Source organism: Pleurodeles waltl, chromosome 1_2 (genome assembly GCF_031143425.1).
Source record: "Pleurodeles waltl isolate 20211129_DDA chromosome 1_2, aPleWal1.hap1.20221129, whole genome shotgun sequence".
NCBI lineage: Eukaryota > Metazoa > Chordata > Amphibia > Caudata > Salamandridae > Pleurodeles > Pleurodeles waltl.
In genome coordinates this window covers 272,846,953-272,869,095 of record NC_090437.1, presented here as the reverse complement: position 1 = coordinate 272,869,095, position 22,143 = coordinate 272,846,953, and positions in this window count along the sequence as shown.

The following is a 22,143-nucleotide window of genomic DNA, read 5'->3' as shown; positions in this document are numbered from 1 at the left end:
GCGACCTACCCTTGGGTCAAGGGTCGCTACCACTGTCGCGCAGCGGCCGCCATAAGAGGTAGGAGGGGGGGGAGGGGTCAGCTGGGGGCGAATGGGAGCTGGGGGGCGGGGGCGTGCAGGAGGTCGCGGCGGGAAAGCGCGAGGGAGGGGGGGGGACAGGTAGAGTGAGAGGAGCTGGGGGAGGGGGTTTAGGGTGGAGGAGGGTGAGTGTTAGGAGGTTTGGAGATTAGGGAGAGAGATAGGAGTAGGGTTGTGAAGATAGGGGAGGGGGGGTTGTAGAGGTGGGTGAGGGAGAGAGGTAGAGTGAGAGGATAGGGAGATAGGTAGTAGAGGGGGTGGCGGGAGGGGGGAGAGATAGAGAAATAGATAGAGAAAATAGATAGAGAAGTCGATAGATAGGGAAATAGATAGATAGACAGATAGGTAGGTAGGAGGAGGTGGAGAGTGTGGGAGTTAGATAGTGAGATAGGGAGCTAGAGAGATAGGAAGATAGGAGGAGTGAGGGAGGTAGATAGCGAACGGGTTAGCTAGGGGTGAGAGAGGGGGAGGCGAGTGAGGGAGGGGGATGAGGAAGGAGCAGGAGGGCAGGCTCGGGGGAAGAAGACGGAGGAGGTAGAAGAGCCGAAGACAGGAGAACAGAAGACAGGAGAACAGAAGACAGGAGAACAGAAGACAGAAGAGCAGAAGACAGAAGAGCAGAAGACAGAAGAACAGAAGAACAGAAGAACAGAAGAACAGAAGAACAGAAGACCGGAAGAGCAGAAGAACAGAAGAACAGAAGACAGAAGCACAGAAGATCGGAAGAGCAGAAGAACAGAGAAGAACAGAGAAGAACAGAGAAGAACACAGAAGAACCGAGAAGAAGAACACAGAAGCACCGAGAAGAACAGAGAAGAAGAACACAGAAGACCGGAAGAACACAGAAGAGCAGAAGGGAAGAACAGAAGAACACAGAAGAAGATTGCAGAGGGGGGGCGAGGAGGAAGAGACAGAGAGGAGGAAAAGAAGCAGGAGCAGGAGAGAAGGTGAGTGGCGCGGGGCAGGGCGAGGGGCTGGGAGGAGGGGGGTACTTACAGTTAGGTGGGTCTCAGGAACACAGGAACTCGGGAACTTGGAGGAGCTGCAGCGGCAGGGGGAGCGACCTACCCTTGGGTCAAGGGTCGCTACCACTGTCGCGCAGCGGCCGCCATAAGAGGTAGGAGGGGGGGAGGGGTCAGCTGGGGGCGAATGGGAGCTGGGGGGCGGGGGCGTGCAGGAGGTCGCGGCGGGAAAGCGCGAGGGAGGGGGGGGGACAGGTAGAGTGAAAGGAGCTGGGGGAGGGGGTTTAGGGTGGAGGAGGGTGAGTGTTAGGAGGTTTGGAGATTAGGGAGAGAGATAGGAGTAGGGTTGTGAAGATAGGGGAGGGGGGATTGTAGAGGTGGGTGAGGGAGAGTGGTAGAGTGAGAGGATAGGGAGATAGGTAGTAGAGGGGGTGGCGGGAGGGGGGGAGAGATAGAGAAATAGATAGAGAAAATAGATAGAGAAGTCGATAGATAGGGAAATAGATAGATAGACAGATAGGTAGGTAGGAGGAGGTGGAGAGTGGGGGAGTTAGATAGTGAGATAGGGAGCTAGAGAGATAGGAAGATAGGAGGAGTGAGGGAGGTAGATAGCGAACGGGTTAGCTAGGGGTGAGAGAGGGGGAGGCGAGTGAGGGAGGGGGATGAGGAAGGAGCAGGAGGGCAGGCTCGGGGGAAGAAGACGGAGGAGGTAGAAGAGCCGAAGACAGGAGAACAGAAGACAGGAGAACAGAAGACAGAAGAGCAGAAGACAGAAGAGCAGAAGACAGAAGAACAGAAGAACAGAAGAACAGAAGAACAGAAGACCGGAAGAGCAGAAGAACAGAAGACAGAAGCACAGAAGATCGGAAGAGCAGAAGAACAGAGAAGAACAGAGAACAACAGAGAAGAACACAGAAGAACCGAGAAGAAGAACACAGAAGCACCGAGAAGAACAGAGAAGAAGAACACAGAAGACCGGAAGAACACAGAAGAACAGAAGGGAAGAACAGAAGAACACAGAAGAAGATTGCAGAGGGGGGGCGAGGAGGAAGAGACAGAGAGGAGGAAAAGAAGCAGGAGCAGGAGAGAAGGTGAGTGGCGCGGGGCAGGGCGAGGGGCTGGGAGGAGGGGGGTACTTACAGTTAGGTGGGTCTCAGGAACACAGGAACTCGGGAACTTGGAGGAGCTGCAGCGGCAGGGGGAGCGACCTACCCTTGGGTCAAGGGTCACTACCACTGTCGCGCAGCGGCCGCCATAAGAGGTAGGAGGGGGGGGAGGGGTCAGCTGGGGGCGAATGGGAGCTGGGGGGCAGGGGCGTGCAGGAGGTCGCGGCGGGAAAGCGCGAGGGAGGGGGGGGACAGGTAGAGTGAGAGGAGCTGGGGGAGGGGGTTTAGGGTGGAGGAGGGTGAGTGTTAGGAGGTTTGGAGATTAGGGAGAGAGATAGGAGTAGGGTTGTGAAGGTAGGGGAGGGGGGGTTGTAGAGGTGGGTGAGGGAGAGAGGTAGAGTGAGAGGATAGGGAGATAGGTAGTAGAGGGGGTGGCGGGAGGGGGGGAGAGATAGAGAAATAGATAGAGAAAATAGATAGAGAAGTCGATAGATAGGGAAATAGATAGGTAGACAGATAGGTAGGTAGGAGGAGGTGGAGAGTGGGGGAGTTAGATAGTGAGATAGGGAGCTAGAGAGATAGGAAGATAGGAGGAGTGAGGGAGGTAGATAGCGAACGGGTTAGCTAGGGGTGAGAGAGGGGGAGGCGAGTGAGGGAGGGGGATGAGGAAGGAGCAGGAGGGCAGGCTCGGGGGAAGAAGACGGAGGAGGTAGAAGAGCCGAAGACAGGAGAACAGAAGACAGGAGAACAGAAGACAGGAGAACAGAAGACAGAAGAGCAGAAGACAGAAGAACAGAAGAACAGAAGAACAGAAGAACAGAAGACCGGAAGAGCAGAAGAACAGAAGAACAGAAGAACAGAAGACAGAAGCACAGAAGATCGGAAGAGCAGAAGAACAGAGAAGAACACAGAAGAACACAGAAGAACACAGAAGAACCGAGAAGAAGAACACAGAAGCACCGAGAAGAACAGAGAAGAAGAACACAGAAGACCGGAAGAACACAGAAGAACAGAAGGGAAGAACAGAAGAACACAGAAGAAGATTGCAGAGGGGGGGCGAGGAGGAAGAGACAGAGAGGAGGAAAAGAAGCAGGAGCAGGAGAGAAGGTGAGTGGCGCGGGGCAGGGCGAGGGGCTGGGAGGAGGGGGGTACTTACAGTTAGGTGGGTCTCAGGAACACAGGAACTCGGGAACTTGGAGGAGCTGCAGCGGCAGGGGGAGCGACCTACCCTTGGGTCTCTGTGGGGCACTTAGGGCCAGATGTAGCAAGCAGTTTTGCCCATTCGGTGTCTATGGGAAAATGTGTTTGTACAAATGGCCCTTAGCACCACATTGTTGATGGATCAAATAGAGTCAGTGCCAGTTTTGGGGTGCATTGGGTGTGACAGGACACGCTGCACTTAGCCATGAAAATCAGGCAGCAGTGGAAAGGGCAAAGGGGAAGGGCATGGGACCCTCTGCACTGCCCATGCCAGGAGCATGGGCTGTGCAGGGGCAACCATGGGCACACCACACCACATCACAACCAACCTTTGCATGGGGGTTTTACCCACATGCAAAGGCTGGTGGAAATGCGGGAACAGACCTTGAGTGTAGCATTGAACGTAATACTGGTCTTGTGTCACAAGACAGGTGGCATTCCAAGTCTGTAAGCTGCTGGAAACATGACACTGCCAGGACATTGACCCATTGGGCATTCCCCATTGACAACAGTTGCCACTACCACCTGTGCTGTTGGGGGTGGTCATACAGACAATGGCAGTCAGGTGGTCATAGTACTGCCGCACTTGAAATGAGGGACCAGTAAGACTACCTGCAGAATCACCATCAAACTAGCTTTAGGCCCTGACCTAAGTTCAACTCCAGTTAACTGGCTATGTCCATAAACTCATTTACCATCAGGCACTGTCACATACATAATGATATACACAGCAGAAATATTATACCTGTGCTGGCCATCCCTGGGTCTAACCCTGTGCCTGTGTCAAATTAGCTGCACTGCCACCATGCTGCATCTCATGTACCATAGTGCAAGGATGGCTGCATTGAGGGAGAGATTAGAGGTGTGTAGGAAGGCGCACCTACCTGCACAGACAGAAGATGAAATTGAACTCTGCTAGGTCCATGTGTGCTGTGCAATGTAGCACACATACATCAACATGAGAAGCTATCAATGGGAAGAAGAGCATAGTGTCCTGACAATGCCATCCCTGGGGAGGTGCAAGGTTTCAGCACTGCATGGGTGTATGTGAAACATTTAAAACTGGGACAGGGCAAATTGCCATGTGTGGTGATGTGGCTTGAGCACTGCAACAGTCGTTGCAAAGCCTCACCATGCAAATGGATGTAAAGGGAGGGTTGACAACGACAAGATGGTTTAGAGCCACAAAAAGGATATACATCACACCTAGTACATATGACACAGCCAATTGTGCCACCTGAGCTTCCCTTCATGTGGCACTCAGGTTGGGCAAAGGGATGATAGACTGCAACCATGATGTACAGGAACAATGTTTGGGAACTGAGATGACAATGAGCCTCCAATAGCAAGTCACTGATGTGACATATCAACTGCCACAACACAGTAAGATTGATTTTACACAATCTCATTGTGGAGGATGATGGCTCTCCTGCGGATCTGCCTGTCCTGGAGTACCCCGGTGACCTGGATGACCAGCTGACAACCATCAGCCAAGAGACACTCCAAGAAGTCCTCGTATCTCTTTAGACACCATCTCCAGTTGCAAGGAGGTGTAATAATGTAGCAGCCATCCCAGATGCCCCACCCAACACCCCAATAGTATGACCTGCCAGCACAGACACAGCTGAGGACTCTGAGGACCCAGGTACCAGCTTTGAGAGGACAGTGGTGGGAGTCGAGCATTAGCTGGCCAAGGAGGTGCGAGTGGGGATGCAAACTATGGCAGCCAGCCTAGAGGGTATGCGCACGTGCCTTGTTACGGCCAAAGAACAGACTGCAGCCAAACGAGGAACACACTCCCCAGTGCATGGAGTCTAGCAGTGTCTGAGGGACATAGCTGCTGCCATGAGGGAGAGGCCACAAAACTGCCCTCCCAAACTGGCAGCAGTGTGATTGAGAACAGGCTGTACTCCATGCACCTGGAAGTGGCCTCCCTCAGGGCACACATGGCTGCCTACCACAGGGATGTTGCTGCTATCCTCAAAAATCAGCAGCTCCTCCTTGCTGCAGTGATGCCATATGTAGTTCCACAGATGGCAGCTGCCGGGAATTGGGAGTCCACATCTCCAACCACTGAAGTGTGTGTGGCCCCCTCTACCTTCCCACCACCACCATCAAGGGCAGAGGAGACACCAGACATGGCGGAGGATGAAGATGTGGAACAGATCATCATCACCGGTAAGAGTCCCCATTAGCACCAGCCCATGCCACATGGCCAGTGTTTTCCTTTGCCCTGTGCTTGAGATCATGCCAGTGTTAGCACAGTTGGATATGTGCACTCTTCACCGACACACTGTTGACATTCCTGCTATGGTCTGTAATTGTCTCTCACTTTCCAATTGGCAATTCATGTTCCTCTGCACTGAACGGCACTTCACTCAAGCATGTCCCATGATATGTTCCTCAACCCTGGTCTTGTGTTGTGTCACAGATGGATGGATTTTACAAATGGTATAATTGACCTGGACAAATGTATTTATTGCACTACGGCACTTGTAAATAAACACCTCCTACACAGACACCTTCTCTATGTGATTTGTGGCACATCTACTACGCTTAGAAATTGTGATGTGTGTAACCATGTCAATAATCACAAAGTGTCAGTACAAGGGTGCAGGAATATGGGGGCACATATCTACTCACAATGTTCCTACATGATAAACGACAATGCTGGTCTCATCCCCCAAAAGCAATTCACTGAGTATGTCAAAAATGTAGATGCATGTATGCTTCATCCAGTACATTTCACAGGAATGGCTGTGAAACAGTTCTCTGGCAATATCGTCAGCTGGGAGTACCAGTAGAACACATTGGTGTGAAACAGAGATACTTAACCTCATCTGTAATGGCCACTGGTCAATTTTGCTGGACAGATTTTAAATGTAGGCTGTTGTCAGATGTGCCACAGTGCCCAACATTCCTACACAGGACCCTAACACTGACAGCTTAATTACCACACCTACCTGTCCAATACAAAGTAAACATAGTCACCTTGAGTGGTTGGTACACTGGATGGCAGATGCATCGACAAGTAGATGTGTAGTTGCTGCCAATGTGACAGCTCAGTTGTAAACAGGTGATGAACATGTCAAGAGAGAGATTTGGAGGCAGGACGAAATCCCTAGGCCAACACACAATTTTCACTGTGCACTCATGGGAAGACCCTGAGCCACAAGCATATGACACACAAAGTAAAGGAGTACCCAAAAATGTTTATTTACAATGAAACTAAAAAAATAAATTCAAGAAAATCTATCCTAACCTAAACTAACCTATTCTAACTATACTTAACCAACAACTAAACCTAACTACCCTATGCTAAACTTACCTAACAATTCTAACAACACACTCTAAACATTGGCTCCCCCACCGCTTTATGTTATGAGACACATGCAGGACAACATATACTAAACTACACATATACTAACTATATCTAAACAGAGATTAATTTTCCGTATTTTTTAAAACACATATATATACCCCAACATTATCCCCCACCCACCAATTAACATGTAAAAAGTAGAAAACCCACCCACCAAACCCATTTATCCTACCTAAACTACATACCTACTCCAACCTAACACTAACCCCCTAAAACCCACTATAAAACATGAATACAAATGAGGAGGGAAGGGACAGAACTAGGAGGTGAGAGTTCCAAAGACAATCATAGCTTTGCCTTTTTGAGGGTTTTCTTTATGTATTTAAGTCTCTTAGTATTGTCCGCCACCTCCTTCTCCAAACTGTACAACCTTTGCAATACCAGTGTGACGTCCCTCTGCAGATCCTGCAGCATTTTTGGGTCCATGGCAGCAGGTGGTGTGGGCTGATGCACCAAGGTCGAAGCTATTGTAGTTGTGGCTGTTGTGGTGGCATCTGTGCCCTCCTGCACTGCTGTGGAGCTGGCTTTCCTCTGTGTGGCAACTGCCAGTGTGGGGCCCCCTTTTTTGAATGTCCGCCATTCCCCCCATTGATCTCTCAGCACAATAGCGGCGAGCCATTCTCCGGAACCCAGATTCCACTGCCAGGATATGTTGGTAGCGGTCTGCCCTCTTATGGAATGCACGCAGTTCTTCATTACTCATGAAGGCAGCTATTAAATTGAGACAGGCAACCATCAGTGTCTGCATTGTGTGGAGTATGTACAGATTATTGGCTTACACTCTCATCTCATTACACATGCACTCCAACTCACATTGCAGAAAAGACAATGGCCCTGATAAATGCAACAACAATGCTGCCTTAGCATCATTTCTTTGACACCAAAGCAACGCACAACAAGATTATGAACCAAACCAAATGAGGTGTGCATTGCTTTTACGCAATATGTAATGATGCAAAGGCAGCGAAAACTTCACATAGACCAGGCCCAAACTACTTCATCATCTGTGTCGCTTTTCAACCATACATCACCTTGTAACCTAGTAACTTGAACATGTTCTTTGGAAGATGGGATGCTGTTGGTAACCATAAGGGGTCAGTGCTGATAGGTTCACATGCAAGCCTGATCAATATGACTGTTGCCTACGCTGTGAGCATCACATCTACCTACAAATGTTGTATTCCTCTCCCCCTGTGCCTAAGGGGGGATTGCCATGCAATCCATCATCTCAACTGTCCTGGTCATCCACCAAGGCATGCCCACTCATACATGGAGGCAGGGAGTGGACCATATGTTAGGAGGGCTGCCAACTAGGAAGCTGGTATCTATAGGTCTATCACATCTACATTAATATATCCAGGTGTAGACAGCCATCAATACCTGATTTGCCAATGTGTTCCTTACACACCCATTTCCATGCCAGCACACGTTTGGCCTTCACCTGCATGCACGCCAATTAAATTCCACACAAGTCTTACATACAGGGAGTGCAATATACGGAGCGCCATGACGGGGGACAATTGCCAGCCCAGTCCTCCATATTCATGACAATACAGGGATGCACCAAATTGTGTTCAAAATGGTACATCCCTGTATTGTAAGAATGACGAAGTTGCCCACTGCCAATATTCTCACAGCATTGCACTTCTTAGTCACATATGGCCCTACTTGTGGTTTGACATCACCTTGTTTATGCGATGCTGCCCATTGAGCACCACGAGCCTCACAAGAAATTACCCTCTGATGGTGCCTGGGGAACCTTTCAAAGGGACACAATTTCACCATCCAGCCTACTGATATTTGATCATTTGACAGCTAATCACATCTAGCATTGTGTGCAACACACATGACTCACTCTCACCAAATTCTGGATTACTTCACAGCACACATTATTACACATACTGGATACATCTGGGTCCTCAAAATGCGCCACTTCCCTGATTGTGTGGGGGCAGGTCCACCTGTAAGACATGAATGGAAAACCATGCTTAGTGTCATATCACTGTCACTACTAGTGGACAACAAATTTCAGTGTATACTATTTTAGAGGAAGGAGATAGTTATCCTAGTATAAAACAGTGCAACAAACACACCACTACAAACACAAGATGACGCGGACTCAGGTGAGTGAGGGCCACACATCTGCACACTTGCACTGGGCCAGAGACTCATGTAGTGCTACACCCTGCAACAACCATATGTGGGCAAACTATAGAAAATGGAACTCCATGGTATAAGGGGAGTTGTGGAAAATATACATGACTCTAGCCTGGTGCTTTGCAAGACAATTGACTCAGGTGCTCAAGCGTGTCCTGCAAAGCACCCAGAGGCACTTTGTGATGGACATGCGACTCAATTATTAGTCTGCAATGATCATGTGTTGAGTGTTTGATGTGGCAAAGTTTTCTGATGGTATCAAATGCCCCATTTACATTGCCAGCTAAGGCAGGGAAGCCCACTTTGCTGACATAGTGGCAGGGGCAGGGATCATGTGTGTGAAATGATGACAAAGTAGTGCTATACATGCATTGCCCTACTTTGTTGACACAATCTAGGTAAATATGGTAGGCTGGCGGTGTATTGGCGTATCTTACATGACACTATGCCGGGGCACAGGTGTCGCCATGGTCCCTGAAATGTGTCACTTAGTGATGGTTGTGCATGACTCACCAGACTTCTGACCTGCATTGGCATAATGGTAGGACATGTGAACTCCATGTCTAGACTGGTGCAGTTACACTTCATTCTGGTTGCATGCTACCTGTCCATAAGCAATGCATGCAGCACTCCAACACATCTGCTACTGACAATCAAGAGCGGTGAACAGTATATAGTACGCCAAAGGGAGACTCACCAACAGGGCCACCGATCTTGACACCAAGGTGATTGAGCAGATGCTGCTCCCTGGTCATCAGATCTGCCCAGCAATGCTTGAGCTGGTGCTCATTTCTGGTGCTCTTATAGACCCTCTTCATGTGGTGGAGCACCTTGCCCCACCGCAGCTGCCTTGCCTCGGTCCAGTAGCCCTGTATGACCCGGCCTCCCATCGCCAACATCATCGGCAGGTAGTGGGCTACCAGCGACTCAAAGCCACCCAACTTTACCTCTCCTATCCTGGTCAACCTTCCCATACCAGACATGTTGTAACTGGAAAGGATGAACACAAATACTTAGAAAAACAAATTAAAATAATGGAAACTTAAGGCCAATATGTAATCCCAACTATCCGAACTTAACAACTAGCACAGACAGACACCCCACAGTACGAATACAAATATAAACAAAAAACACACAAATAAACACTGGGACAAAATGCAGACAATACTAAACAAAACACAATAGTAGGGACACCACAAGATACAATACACAAGGCAATCACAACCACCAACTCCAGAACACAACCACGCAGTCAAAAGAGGCACAGACTTTAAAGAGAAAGTGAAAGCACACCCACTGTACCATGCTTGTAAACAGGATTTCATATTACATTACCGCTGTCCCCGTGTGTCACGTTTTCAGTTATGGGTATATTTATATGTATCATTTGACATTTGCGTGGGTATTTTAGATGCATGACGCATGTGCGTCGTTTTTATTGACACATTACCATTATGCGTCGAATTCACTGAAAATCAGCACTGAGAAGAGTGAGAAGGTGGAATTCACGCTAAGGGCCCATGTGTCATATTATTTGTGCTTGCGGATGTTTTAGATGCATTTGCGTCAATTTGTATGACTCAATAACTGATTGCATGTTTTTGTTCCATTGTCTTTAGATGCACCCTGAATCAACATACACATGACATTGGCTGTGCTGTTGTGTGGCATATTGTGTATGGCCACATGTGGTAGTCCATGCAACAATGTGATGAGGGTGTGATTGGTCTGTTACACCGATGTGTGTGTTACAGAGTCAATAGCATGCAAATAGTTGCACATCATGCATATGAATGCATGTGTGACAACAGTGTATCCACATAAATATGGCAGTCAGTACAATGCAATAGTTCTGGTTTGTGATTGTGAATTGTGTTTTCATATGTGATGTATGATGTTGTCATACAGAGCATAATATTTAAAACGACATACACAGCTCAAGCATTGTTGATGATGGCTGAACCAATGATACGTAGGAAATGTTACCCGACAACTGTCTCCTTATGTAGATTTGGAGTTTATGGAGACTTGTGAGTGGCCTAAACATATGTCTGAGATGTGTACATCTTTGGTACATACTGTGTATGACACACTCTGCCTACATTCCACCCAGATTATGTTTTAACCACAAAAGTTTGATTAATCTCTTTGCATTTAGCAATGGTTGTTGGTTTTGTGTGGTGGACTTGCAGCCCTAGCTGCATATGTTCTCATCCATACTAAAGGGCATTCCACAGACGTGTCCATGCAATGTGTGAGGTCATGTGTTCCCTGTGTCAGGATTGGGCCCCATGGCAGTGGTAGGAAAGATTACCATGGATGTACTGTGCAGGCCCATATTCTTCCATTTCTTGCTATACCTGGGCAAATCATGATGACCATTGTTACCAATTATGTCCCCCATTGTCACACATGTTCCATGCAGCCATTGCAACTCACACACTGAGTTGTGACAGTGTTCTGTTCCAACCTGACTAACTTTCTAATTTTGGTCATCCACTACCTCATGTGTGGGCCCCTTGCATACTTCCTATTTGGACATGATGTAGTTGTGTGTGATGAGCTATTGATGAACAAGTTGGCAACATAGCTGTACAAGGTATGCTGTGGTCCATAGATTGTGTCCTTCAGTTGTCACATACCAGTGATGAGGCTATTAGTGATGTTTGTGATGGTGGTAGTGCAATCTTACACCTCACATATCATATTGCAACAGTACTTGTCGGATTTGTATTTGTAACATGCTCCCTGAGGTTAGACTCACAATCCTATGGTATATATAGTAGAGACTGCAGAGACCAAAGCAGGATTGGTTGTATAAGTGAAGTCTTTGTTTACAAAATTGACAGGGTGATTTAAGTGGTTCTCAAGTGAAAAAGTGTCCAACTATGTGCTGTCTGTGGTGCATCCCAGAGGTTATGTTATGCTGTTCCCCCTCCATTTCTACACCACCATCCTCCTCCTCAGGCAGGTCTCAACCTAGTCATACATGGGGACATTCATACGCACATATATGTTGTGCAGGATAGCACATGTCATGATGATTTTGCAGACAATGTGCGGGCCATATAGAAGGCTGCCTCCTGTGATGTCCAGGCACCTGAATCTTGACTTCAGTACGCGAAATGTCCTCTCCACGATACTCTGTGTCTTACAATTTCCCTTATTGTATGCACACTCTGCTGCTGTGCTTGGGTTTGCATATGGGGTCATAATCCATGGCTGTACGCCATAACCCTGATCCACAGTAAGATGTTGTTAAAGCTTACAACTGGTTTGTCATGTAGAATGGCAGTTGTAAATTTGAGGTGGTTGTAACTCATATGTGTTTGTGGTAAGGTGTGAGGCCCTGGCCTTAGGCAAAGTCTTCTTAGCACTGTGTTGCTGGACATGACCATCTTGACTATTGGCTCAAGGACCTGGGACATATGATTTGGTATCCTAACTGATAGTCAGTATCTATGTACCATGTGTTGTGTTGTGCACCTTTGTATCAGTGTGCTATCACTAGAGGGGACATGACACATCCTCACAACACAATGGGGTCAGATGTGGGGGCAACATGGTACTACTACAGAGCCTGGACATCCAAGCCATTTTGACATGTGGCATTACAGATGAAGTGCAACATATAGGTCCATTTAAACAAGTACGTGACAATGGACAACACAGCTCCTTCATTGCCAGCACTGTCCTACAATATTTTGACTATGCAGGAATGCACCATGTGTGACATGGTACTAGGCAACCCTTTGTTGTCCCCTGTGCCAGTGGCTTATATGTAGCCATGCACCATCACTACCAAACTTGCACCAGGGTGCTTGGCTAACTGCCCTGTGGAGGTGGATGTGTCTTTGCAGGAAGGGACACCTCCCTATGCATCTGCTGTTTTGATGGACAATTGGCTCTTTCTGTGTGTGCAGCAGTATGCAGCATGCATTGGTTGGCACATTCATATGAGTTCAAATCACAGTCTATTTCCTTATTGCAACCTGTAAACAGCACCCCTGAGGTGGTGTTTGATGTTGGCACTGCCTCAGGTTTTAGGTGACACCTACATCTGAGTCAGCATCATCATGCTATGTATCTTGTGGTGACAGACCTGCAGCGGCACACATTGCACGCCCCTTCCACACGAAGTGCTGCATGGGAGCGTGGCCGAATTCCAATGTGTCTTCAAGCCACATAAGAGTAGTCATCCGCAAATTTGTACATTCAGTGCAGGCCATGACCATGGCACTGGGGGCTCTAAAATAAGTCCCTTAGTGATCCTACGTGGCAGCTGATGTTTGTGGGAGCCATCAGGTGTCCAAGGGTGTGTATCCCATTGTTTCAGGATGATCAACATTACTACCAGTGTCTCTCCTATCTTTCAAAACACGATTCAACATTTACACTGTCAACACATGCACAGAGCAGCCTATGGGATGGTGCTCAGCTACTTAACAAATGTGTTTCTTGGCACAGTGCATGTAAGGTCAGTGATGCCCTCTATACTCCTACAGGGTCCCACTATGGCATCTATGATCTGCGCTGTCTAACAGTGACTCTGCCCCATAGGGAGCCATTTATTGTTTATGGTACAGACATGATGGTGGTGTGGGTCAGTATGTGGTGCATGTGAGGTGGCACTACAGTAGGTGTGGTGCCACTTCTCACATATCTGGCACATTGTATGTGATGGGCATTCATTTTGTATTCCTATGTGTGTGAGCCAATGCGTCAGGCAGATGTATATGCACACTACAGGTAAGTCATGTATGTGTTGATTAGATGTAGTTGGTATTGGCAGTACTTTTGATTTGAGGGATCTGTGTCTATGTGGGACTTACGTAGCATGAGCATGGTGTATGCCATTGACATTGCTGTGCAATTCTTTGTTTGATGTACTATGTGCGAAAGAGTACGTAGTAGGCAAACTGTGGGCACTTGTAGTGGTTTGTGTATTTCTTCTCTTGTTAAGGAGTACATATCTGTACCTGTCCTTCACGTGGTGTGCCTGTCAAGTTGTGGGTGTGTTACGTACATGTGGGTGAATGTGTTTGTGGTGTGTACTGATTGTGCTGTACTCAGCATGGTGCATATGTGATGTTAGCTGCACATCTGTGCTACCCTGGCCATGTGTTTTTGGAGTGGTGTATGTCTTGTGTGCCCTACAGGTTTGGTGTGTTGTGCGTATATTGCTAGGTTTGTTGACTTACCCACAAGTAGGTCATTTCCATATTGTCCATCCTGGAAGTGTTTGTTGATCCTGCTGTGCCGGAATATGTAGGCTTCATGCACACTCCCAGGATACTTGGCCAAAATGTTTGTTAATAGTCCCCGGTTGTCCTCTATGGCCTGCACGTTGATGGAATGCGTGTGCTTGTGATTCCGGTATATATGCTCTGTTGCTGCAAGTGGCACAAGTCGGACATGGGTGCAGTCAATTGCACTGAGCACATATGGGAAGCCATGAAATTGGTAGAACCCCTGTTTTATCTCCTGCTGTTTTGCTGGGTATTGGGGAAGCTGATGTGGCAGGGTGTCAAGGAGATTACTGCTTCTAAAACTTTTGGCAGGAACGCAGAGAATGATGGCTGTTGACACACCAACAACCCGGGCACCCATTGTTTGAAATGAGCCACTTGCCAGCATGTGCAGGAAAGCTGGCAGCTTTGTCACAGGAGGTATGTTGTGTGGGGTCTGCAGGCTGTCTGTGATTTGTGGCTCAGTGTGGTGCAGCAGGTGAAGTATGGCTTGCCAGTTGAGTCTGTATGTCCTTATGATGTCTTGTTCCCTGAGGCCATGGAGGGTTGTCCTGTTTCTGGATACCTTCTCCTGCCTTCAGCTTTGCCTTTGTGGGCTGCGTTGTGGTGGTTGCTGTTATCTTTGCTGACCTCTGTGTCATTTTGCAAGATGGAGCAGTAGCACTTCCATCTTCTCTTGTGGGTCTGTGATGTTGCTTCTGTATGTTTTCCTTAAGTATTGATGTGTTTGCCTCATTTTAATGCCTGGTCTGACCCAGGTGTTAAAATTTGACGCAAATCGGAGTGGATAAATATGGCGATAGGGACTTTGAGTCATTTTGGGGATGGGAACGCCTACCTTACATTTCATTGACACAATTAGGTTTCACACATCCAAAAAATGAAGTTAACTCCAAATTTTGATGCTAGACAGGTCGAGCATCAGAATATAAATAAGGAGTTAAGTTTGTGCTGAATTTGCGTCAAAATAAATGACGTTAATTCAGCGAAAACAGGGTATAAATATGGGCCTCCTAGAACCACGGCTTAAACACTCTCACTGTCCCAAGCCTAGCAGGTGAAGGTTGGCTGTTTATGTCTGTAAACCACAGTGAATTGCACACCTCTTTGTTGAGGAATTTTTATAGTACCTTGTATGAGCCACTTTCTAAACACTCCTAATGCTTACAGATAAGAGACCAAGGGGCAGATTTAAAAAGGTTTTGCATTGGGTTGCATAACATTTGTGGCAGAGCCCTGATGCAAATCATTTTTGGCATTTACTAAGCTACACAAAGCCACATTGTGTGACTTTATGTAGTTTAGTAAATACAAACTAATGTAAGGCAGCGCATATTGCTGCTTTCCATTACCTTGCATTGTGGAGGTGTTCTATTGATGGCTCATGGGCATTTCCATGCCTCCACTGATTCCCAGATTTACTAAACTGTGTAAACCAGGGAATGCATTAAAATGCTATGCCTTCCCCAGTGAGTCGTAATGAGGAGAGGAAAAGAGGAAAAATACACTTATTTCTCGTTGTCACTTCCTCTTTCTATGTGTGATGCATCCTGAACACACATGGAAAAAGGAAAATGCCTCTAAGGATGTTTTTCCTACAGGAAGGCATCTCTTCATGAACAAAAGTAATCCTGCCCATAAAGTAAACACTTTTTTATCATGACACAAGGGTGCATGTTTAGGCGCTAAGCAGCACACGGTGGACCAGCACTTAAAGACAGCATACCTTTGCAAATATGGTGCACTTCTGCTGTCGCCATTTCACGCAACAAAGTGCAAGTTGCCTTGCTGCCTTGTGTTGCATTGAATGTAAGTAACTGTGCCCCTCAAGGTATAATAAGACTGTAAGGCCTGAGATCCTATTTCATTCCAATTCAATTATCCAGTTATTTCATTGACTTCATTGACACTTGACTTGCCAAAGTAGCAATAGTAAACTGAGAGGGCATACACCAAGGAGCAGCAGAATCACTCTCAACCTCTCACATCACACACATCACACCACACCTGAAGGAGCTCCACTAGCTCCTCTTTCATAAATGAGAACAATTCATACTGCTCGCCCCCACTTTCAAGGCTCTACTTAACACTGGCCCAGCATACCTCAGCAAAAACCTCTGCTTTCACAAACGTTCCAGACACTTGTGCTCATCCGTACTCCTACATGCACACATTCCAGTCATAAGGAAAACCAGATTCGGAGGTCAAACCTTCTAATCACGGAACAACCTCTGGTTACACACAAGAGCCTTTTCAACACTTATTGAGTTCCTCAAGAAGCTAATGACCTGGCTCGGTGAGTAGTTCCACTAGGCCGTAGGCGTGGCAAGACTCATACCACCTTAATGCCACGATACCCTTCTGGGTGATAGTGTGCTCAACATATCTGCAAAGCATAAAATAACATACTGACACAAATACAGCATAGCACAGTATTGTTAAATCTATTACTCTTCTATGGATAAGGGTCTTAAATTAGAAGGCAGTGTGGAATAAAAGTCTCAAAATAACTCCACAACTCACTGTCATCACCATGTACATTCTTTACTTTCCCTACATCCCACTTACAATTACCCAGAGCCACATTCTGCTGGAATCAATGTGACCCTTGGTAACACCACAAACTGAACTTTTTGAATCCTGAGAAAGTTTATGAGTATCCATGTGGATTGGATTTTTATAGTATCCGACTCAACAGGGGTACTTTTACATGCAATGTGCAAACCTTTTGAAGTGTGAAGAACATTTTTAAAATACCATGCATTAGGCACTCCATGATATCCCTCCTGCAACAATGCCGGGGCAGTTACCAGAAGCTAAAGGGTGTGAGATACACAAAACATGAATGTATGTATGAATAGTACCACTGTATTTTTTAAGCCTGCTTACCATAGGGCTCAAATCATCAATTAAAGTTGGAATGATCTCTTTGGTAAATGAGTAATTAGCATAACCCTCATCGTCTGTTTATTCAAATAGTCATATTCTGTCTGAAAAATCTTTTTCTTCTCCTCCTCCTTCTCATTCTTCTCCTCTTCCCCTACTGAGCTCCAAGAATCTGCATCCTCCTCATTTGCATCTGATTACCACCTGTTTCCAATTGATGGTATTTTGCATGTGGAAAATGCTGTGTTTTAATGAATTTCCTATTTCCAAATGCAAATGCTTTGTACATCAAAATATTTGTTCCCTATTTGGTAACCACATTTAGCGACTCAGTATTTTCTCTCGCAAAAATATGAATTCACTAAATATTTGGTGTGGTGTGCTATTTTAAGAAATATGCCATTAGCAGATATTTGTAAATCACAAACACCCTATTTAGGGGTCAAAAACCAGTTGCCACTGGTTTGCTACTCACTATGATTTCATACATGAGGCCTCTTTTTCCTATTCCATAAGCAATGGCAAAGAAAACACAAAATATGCTAGGGGCATATTAAGAGCCCCTAGTGCCATTCTAATGCCACATTGGCATAATTTTTTTACACTAATGTGGCGTTAGAAGGCCACAAATGCTGCACCATATTTACAAAGTGGAACCATGCATGCATTGCACCACTTTGTAACCCTTTGCGCTACATTATGCCTGCGCCAGGCATACTGTATGCAAAGGGGGCGTTCCCCCATGGGGGAGGGCAAGAAAATGAGCCAAGAAAATCTAAGAAATTTCCTTGCCCCATTTATCCGCACTTTTAACCCCTTGCTCAGAGCAGGGGTTAAAAGGAGCCTTCCATTGGTTACAATGGGCCTCTGGGTGCTTTGCAGGATTAGCGTCAGAATTTTTCACAGTCACCCTGCAAAGCACCGGATTAGCATCAAAAGTTCTGTGACCGCCATGGTGCACCGTATTTTAAATACGGCGCACACATGGTGGCGCTAGAGGGGCACTAAGGGGCACAGGAAAAGTGGTGCTGCACTGTGTGCAGCGCCATTTCTCTTAAATATGCCACAATATCATTTTACAAAGGAGAATGGATCTAGGAACTCTCAACAAGAAATAGTCTCATGTTGGATCTAACATGAGCAAAGAATTTTATCTGGAAATCAGAATCTGCCATTCACAGTGGGATACAGTTTTTCTTCTTCAAAAGATGTGACTCACAGAGAGTTATCTCAATCATCAAAATGTTCCTTAGGTCAAGCCACCAAACCTGTATCCATTGATCCTCAGGAGTACAACTGCTGTACTATATTGGCTTCTTCGAGTATGTAATGACTCACTTGAACTATGATTTTATGAGACAAATTAATTGAAATAGACTGTAAGGGCAGACTTAAAATGTTCTGACGCGTAACACATTGTAGCAAGAAAGTAGGAAGTAGGAATGCGCCATATCTGCAAAGATTAAAACATCTTCCTCACTACTGGTGGAAACAGAAAAATGGTTGCATTGAGTCACTTTACAAAGAGATTGGATGATATATAAGTCTAAAAGTATCTACACCGTTATACACAGTGTATTTGATGCAACAAGGTAGCACATCTGTTAATGCAATATCCGTTGGGGTTTTGTTTTCTAGTAGGGAGTGTCCCTTAAACTTGGGCCAGGGCTGGTGTATCACTCCAGTTTGTAGCCTATACCCATCTAGATACAGTGCATGATGTAGAAAGTGGATGGCTCGCAGTCGAATATGTCATTTGATCCGAGGAAATCCATCAGAACCCAAGATGGAGATGGTCCAGCTGACGTGATGGGAGATTCCCCTAGCCCTGACCATAGTGAAGATGAGATATGATCCATTCAACAAGGCATGCAATGTAGTCTTCAAAGTATTGATCACAAGATATAGGCTGATACCTATTGGATGGACTGCATGTCAGAGCAGCTGAACTAAGATGCCACATGTTTGGGTACAGTGGAATGAAGGATCTCAGAGACTGAGGGTGGTGCTGTGGCAGCAAAATGTATTCAAGCAAAGATGGAGAAAGAATTGAAAATAATAAAGTGTAAAAATGAAGAACTTTATGGGAGCTCAAGACAAAATAATGTTTGTATATTGTATATTGGGCATCCCTAAATCCTCTTCCACTAAAAGCATGGAAACCTTTGTTGAGCAACTATTAACAGACCTGCTTGGGTGAGATACGGCATTGATCCCTGGCACTGAGACCTATTCCCTGAATCCAGCCTAGACCAATCATTGCTAGACTGCTCAATTATAAAGGCTGCGATGCATCTCTACTTGAGACACACCAACTCTACATTCTGAACTGTCCAGTGTTATTAATCTGTTGCTGGACTGTACTCTAAAAGTACAGGATGTATTGAGAATGTTTTTGCAAGTCAAAACAATCTCCTGGCCATGAAGATAGACTAGATTATGCTATATCCCACCCATCTCACATTCAATTTATGGTACAAAACCTAAGTGAATTCAGACCCACAGCTGGTAACAAAGGCACTGAAAAAGCTACACAACAGACATTCAGCTGAGCGTGAGAAGAATGCAGCTGATGCTGGGTCCTCTGTCTTTGAGGATAATGACTGACAACACATAAGACATTTCTCTTCATATTTAGAATATACATTTGCTAATCTGCAACAAGGCTCATGACTGTCAAGTGATTGCCAAATGTTGATTAAGTGTACTAGGAAAGGTTCCTTCATAATAGCCTACATAAACATCAAATGTGTGTTTTCCTATCATTTTACAATGGAGCATGGCTCTAGAAACTTTCAACAAGAAATAGTCTCATGTCATTTTATCTGGATATCAGAATCTGCCATTCACAGCGGCATACAGATTTTCTTCTTCAAAAGACTCACTTATGACTAAATTTACTATTCACCTGAAAATGGCATGTATGTCAACTGAGGTAATGCATCTAGTAGGTTACAGTATGATACAGGCAGTATATGCTGCAATATAGATACATTATCTAAATGAGGGTGGCATTTGAGGAGCTACATGACTGCTGGTTGTGGCCACCATAGCATAAGGCAATGGGGGTTGGTCTTCTTATGCTCCTTCCCTTCCATGCTCCACAATATGTTCTGGTGTTGAGTACTCTGGCTGTTTTTGGATGGGAAAGGGTAGATGAGCTTGCACTACTAGTTGGGAGTTGCAGTCTGTGTGGTGGAGATTCATCTAGGGTATGGAAGGAGAAAATGACACTCATCATGGAGCATGATAAAGTAAACTCTAAATCATTATTAGGCTCTGTCTTGTGGTCTGAAATCTCCTCTGCCTTAAATTAATACATTGAACATAATGTTGGCTCTGTAGAGTGAGAAAAAATAGTTTGGAAGGATTTTAAAGTGAACATCTGTGGAATCACTATTGCTAAACAGAATGGAGTTTTGCGATTGATCCATAGCAGATTGATATAACTTAAGTGAGAGATAGCCCTCCTTGAGCAAGCACATGCCCAGACTAATGATAAGCACACTCGTAAGGTGATTCAACCTAAGCTCAGAAAATTGTACAACTTAGATGACATGTTAAATATATGGGTAAATACTCTGTAGCCCGAACATATGGAGAGGGCAACAAGCCTTGTAGAAGCCTTGCCCATTGGCTGTGCCATTGATGGATGGAGGGGGTGGTGACACGCCTATAGTCTACTGGAGAGGGTCTGATACATCACTCTGCTCTGACGGTGGAATGTTTCAAGCATGGATTTATATTGTAGTGTGGTTAGTTTTACGTATTCATTGCGCTTTAGCTTCAGGCTTTAGGCCTTTGTGCACTTTGCCCTGAATATATTTTATTCATTTGCTAACAGCTTAGAGCCTCTGTGCACTTTGCTCTACATGCTTTTTATTAGGCTTCGTACTGTTATTTTTCAAATAGCCAGTTCTACGGTGTTGTTTTTTTATTCATATCACACTGTTTTGCCTACTTCAGCACTGGAGTTCTCCATAACATATTTACTCTGTGCTTCAGTCAAGGATACAGTCTGGTACATTGCAGATAGACGTGGTAAGAGTTTAGACTTGGCATCCCTGCGTAGGGACATTTTGTGATCACGATGACATGTTAGTTATAAAATCACTTCCTTTTCCCAATACACGCAAGAGGGAGATTCTGACCAGGGAACCACAACTAGACGCTGACTGCCTCGTTGCAGATGCTGAACCAAGATCACAGGTCTTTGCTCAGGTATGAGGGCTGATGTCTCCACAGTGATTCTAATAGGCAAGCTAGAAGCTTAACATGCTGTGCTCTAGATAGAACAAGCAGAGGGAGAGTAGAAACTGTTTGACAATATGATAGCTTTGTTCTTATGTTTTACTCTCCTGGTAACTATTACAATCCTACTGTGTTGTATCGTTCTGGTTATTGCGGCTCACGCCTTAATATCTAAAATACAGTCGTTTTATTAAAAAACATTATATAAAACTTATACTGTCTTAGTCATTTGTATATGAGAACATATTGGAAATAAGAGAGTTGGTTTGGATCTGAGTAACCACGACTTCCCTGAGAAGTTCCAAAGATGTCATGCGTTCGGCTGCCAAATCATTCCTTCCACATGGGAGAAATGAGGCACTGCTAGTTAGCCGGAGCAAAAACCGGATTTAGGGTGACAGAGTTCGTTACACGTGGGTCAGACTCAGTCCCCCACACCGTTATAGATCCTGCTACCTAGAAATCCAGTAGTCTCATTTAGAATAATGAGAGCCCACGCGACATGGCGCCGCCAATGTTTGGTCTGGCTCTAATGATTAGGTCCGACTGACTCTCTTGGTCTCATATATATTTTGACTCCTCGGTTCCGTTTACGGAGACGTCCGTGGGGCTGAGGGTTTCCGCCGCCACGGCATAGGTGCTTCCTGTTGCTTAGTGGTTGGTTGTTCAAGCTTGAACTTTGAAAGGAAAAACACCGATATTGGTGTGCCTTCTCTGACCTGAAGCTATTTTTTATAAAATGGCGAATCCTAATGTAGTGAATATAGCAATTAATATGCGTCATCCGCTCACGGGACATCTGTTGACACATGGACTGACAGTCCAGGGGGGTCCAGTCACTTTTGTGGTGGACGCCCATGCAGCCTATAGAA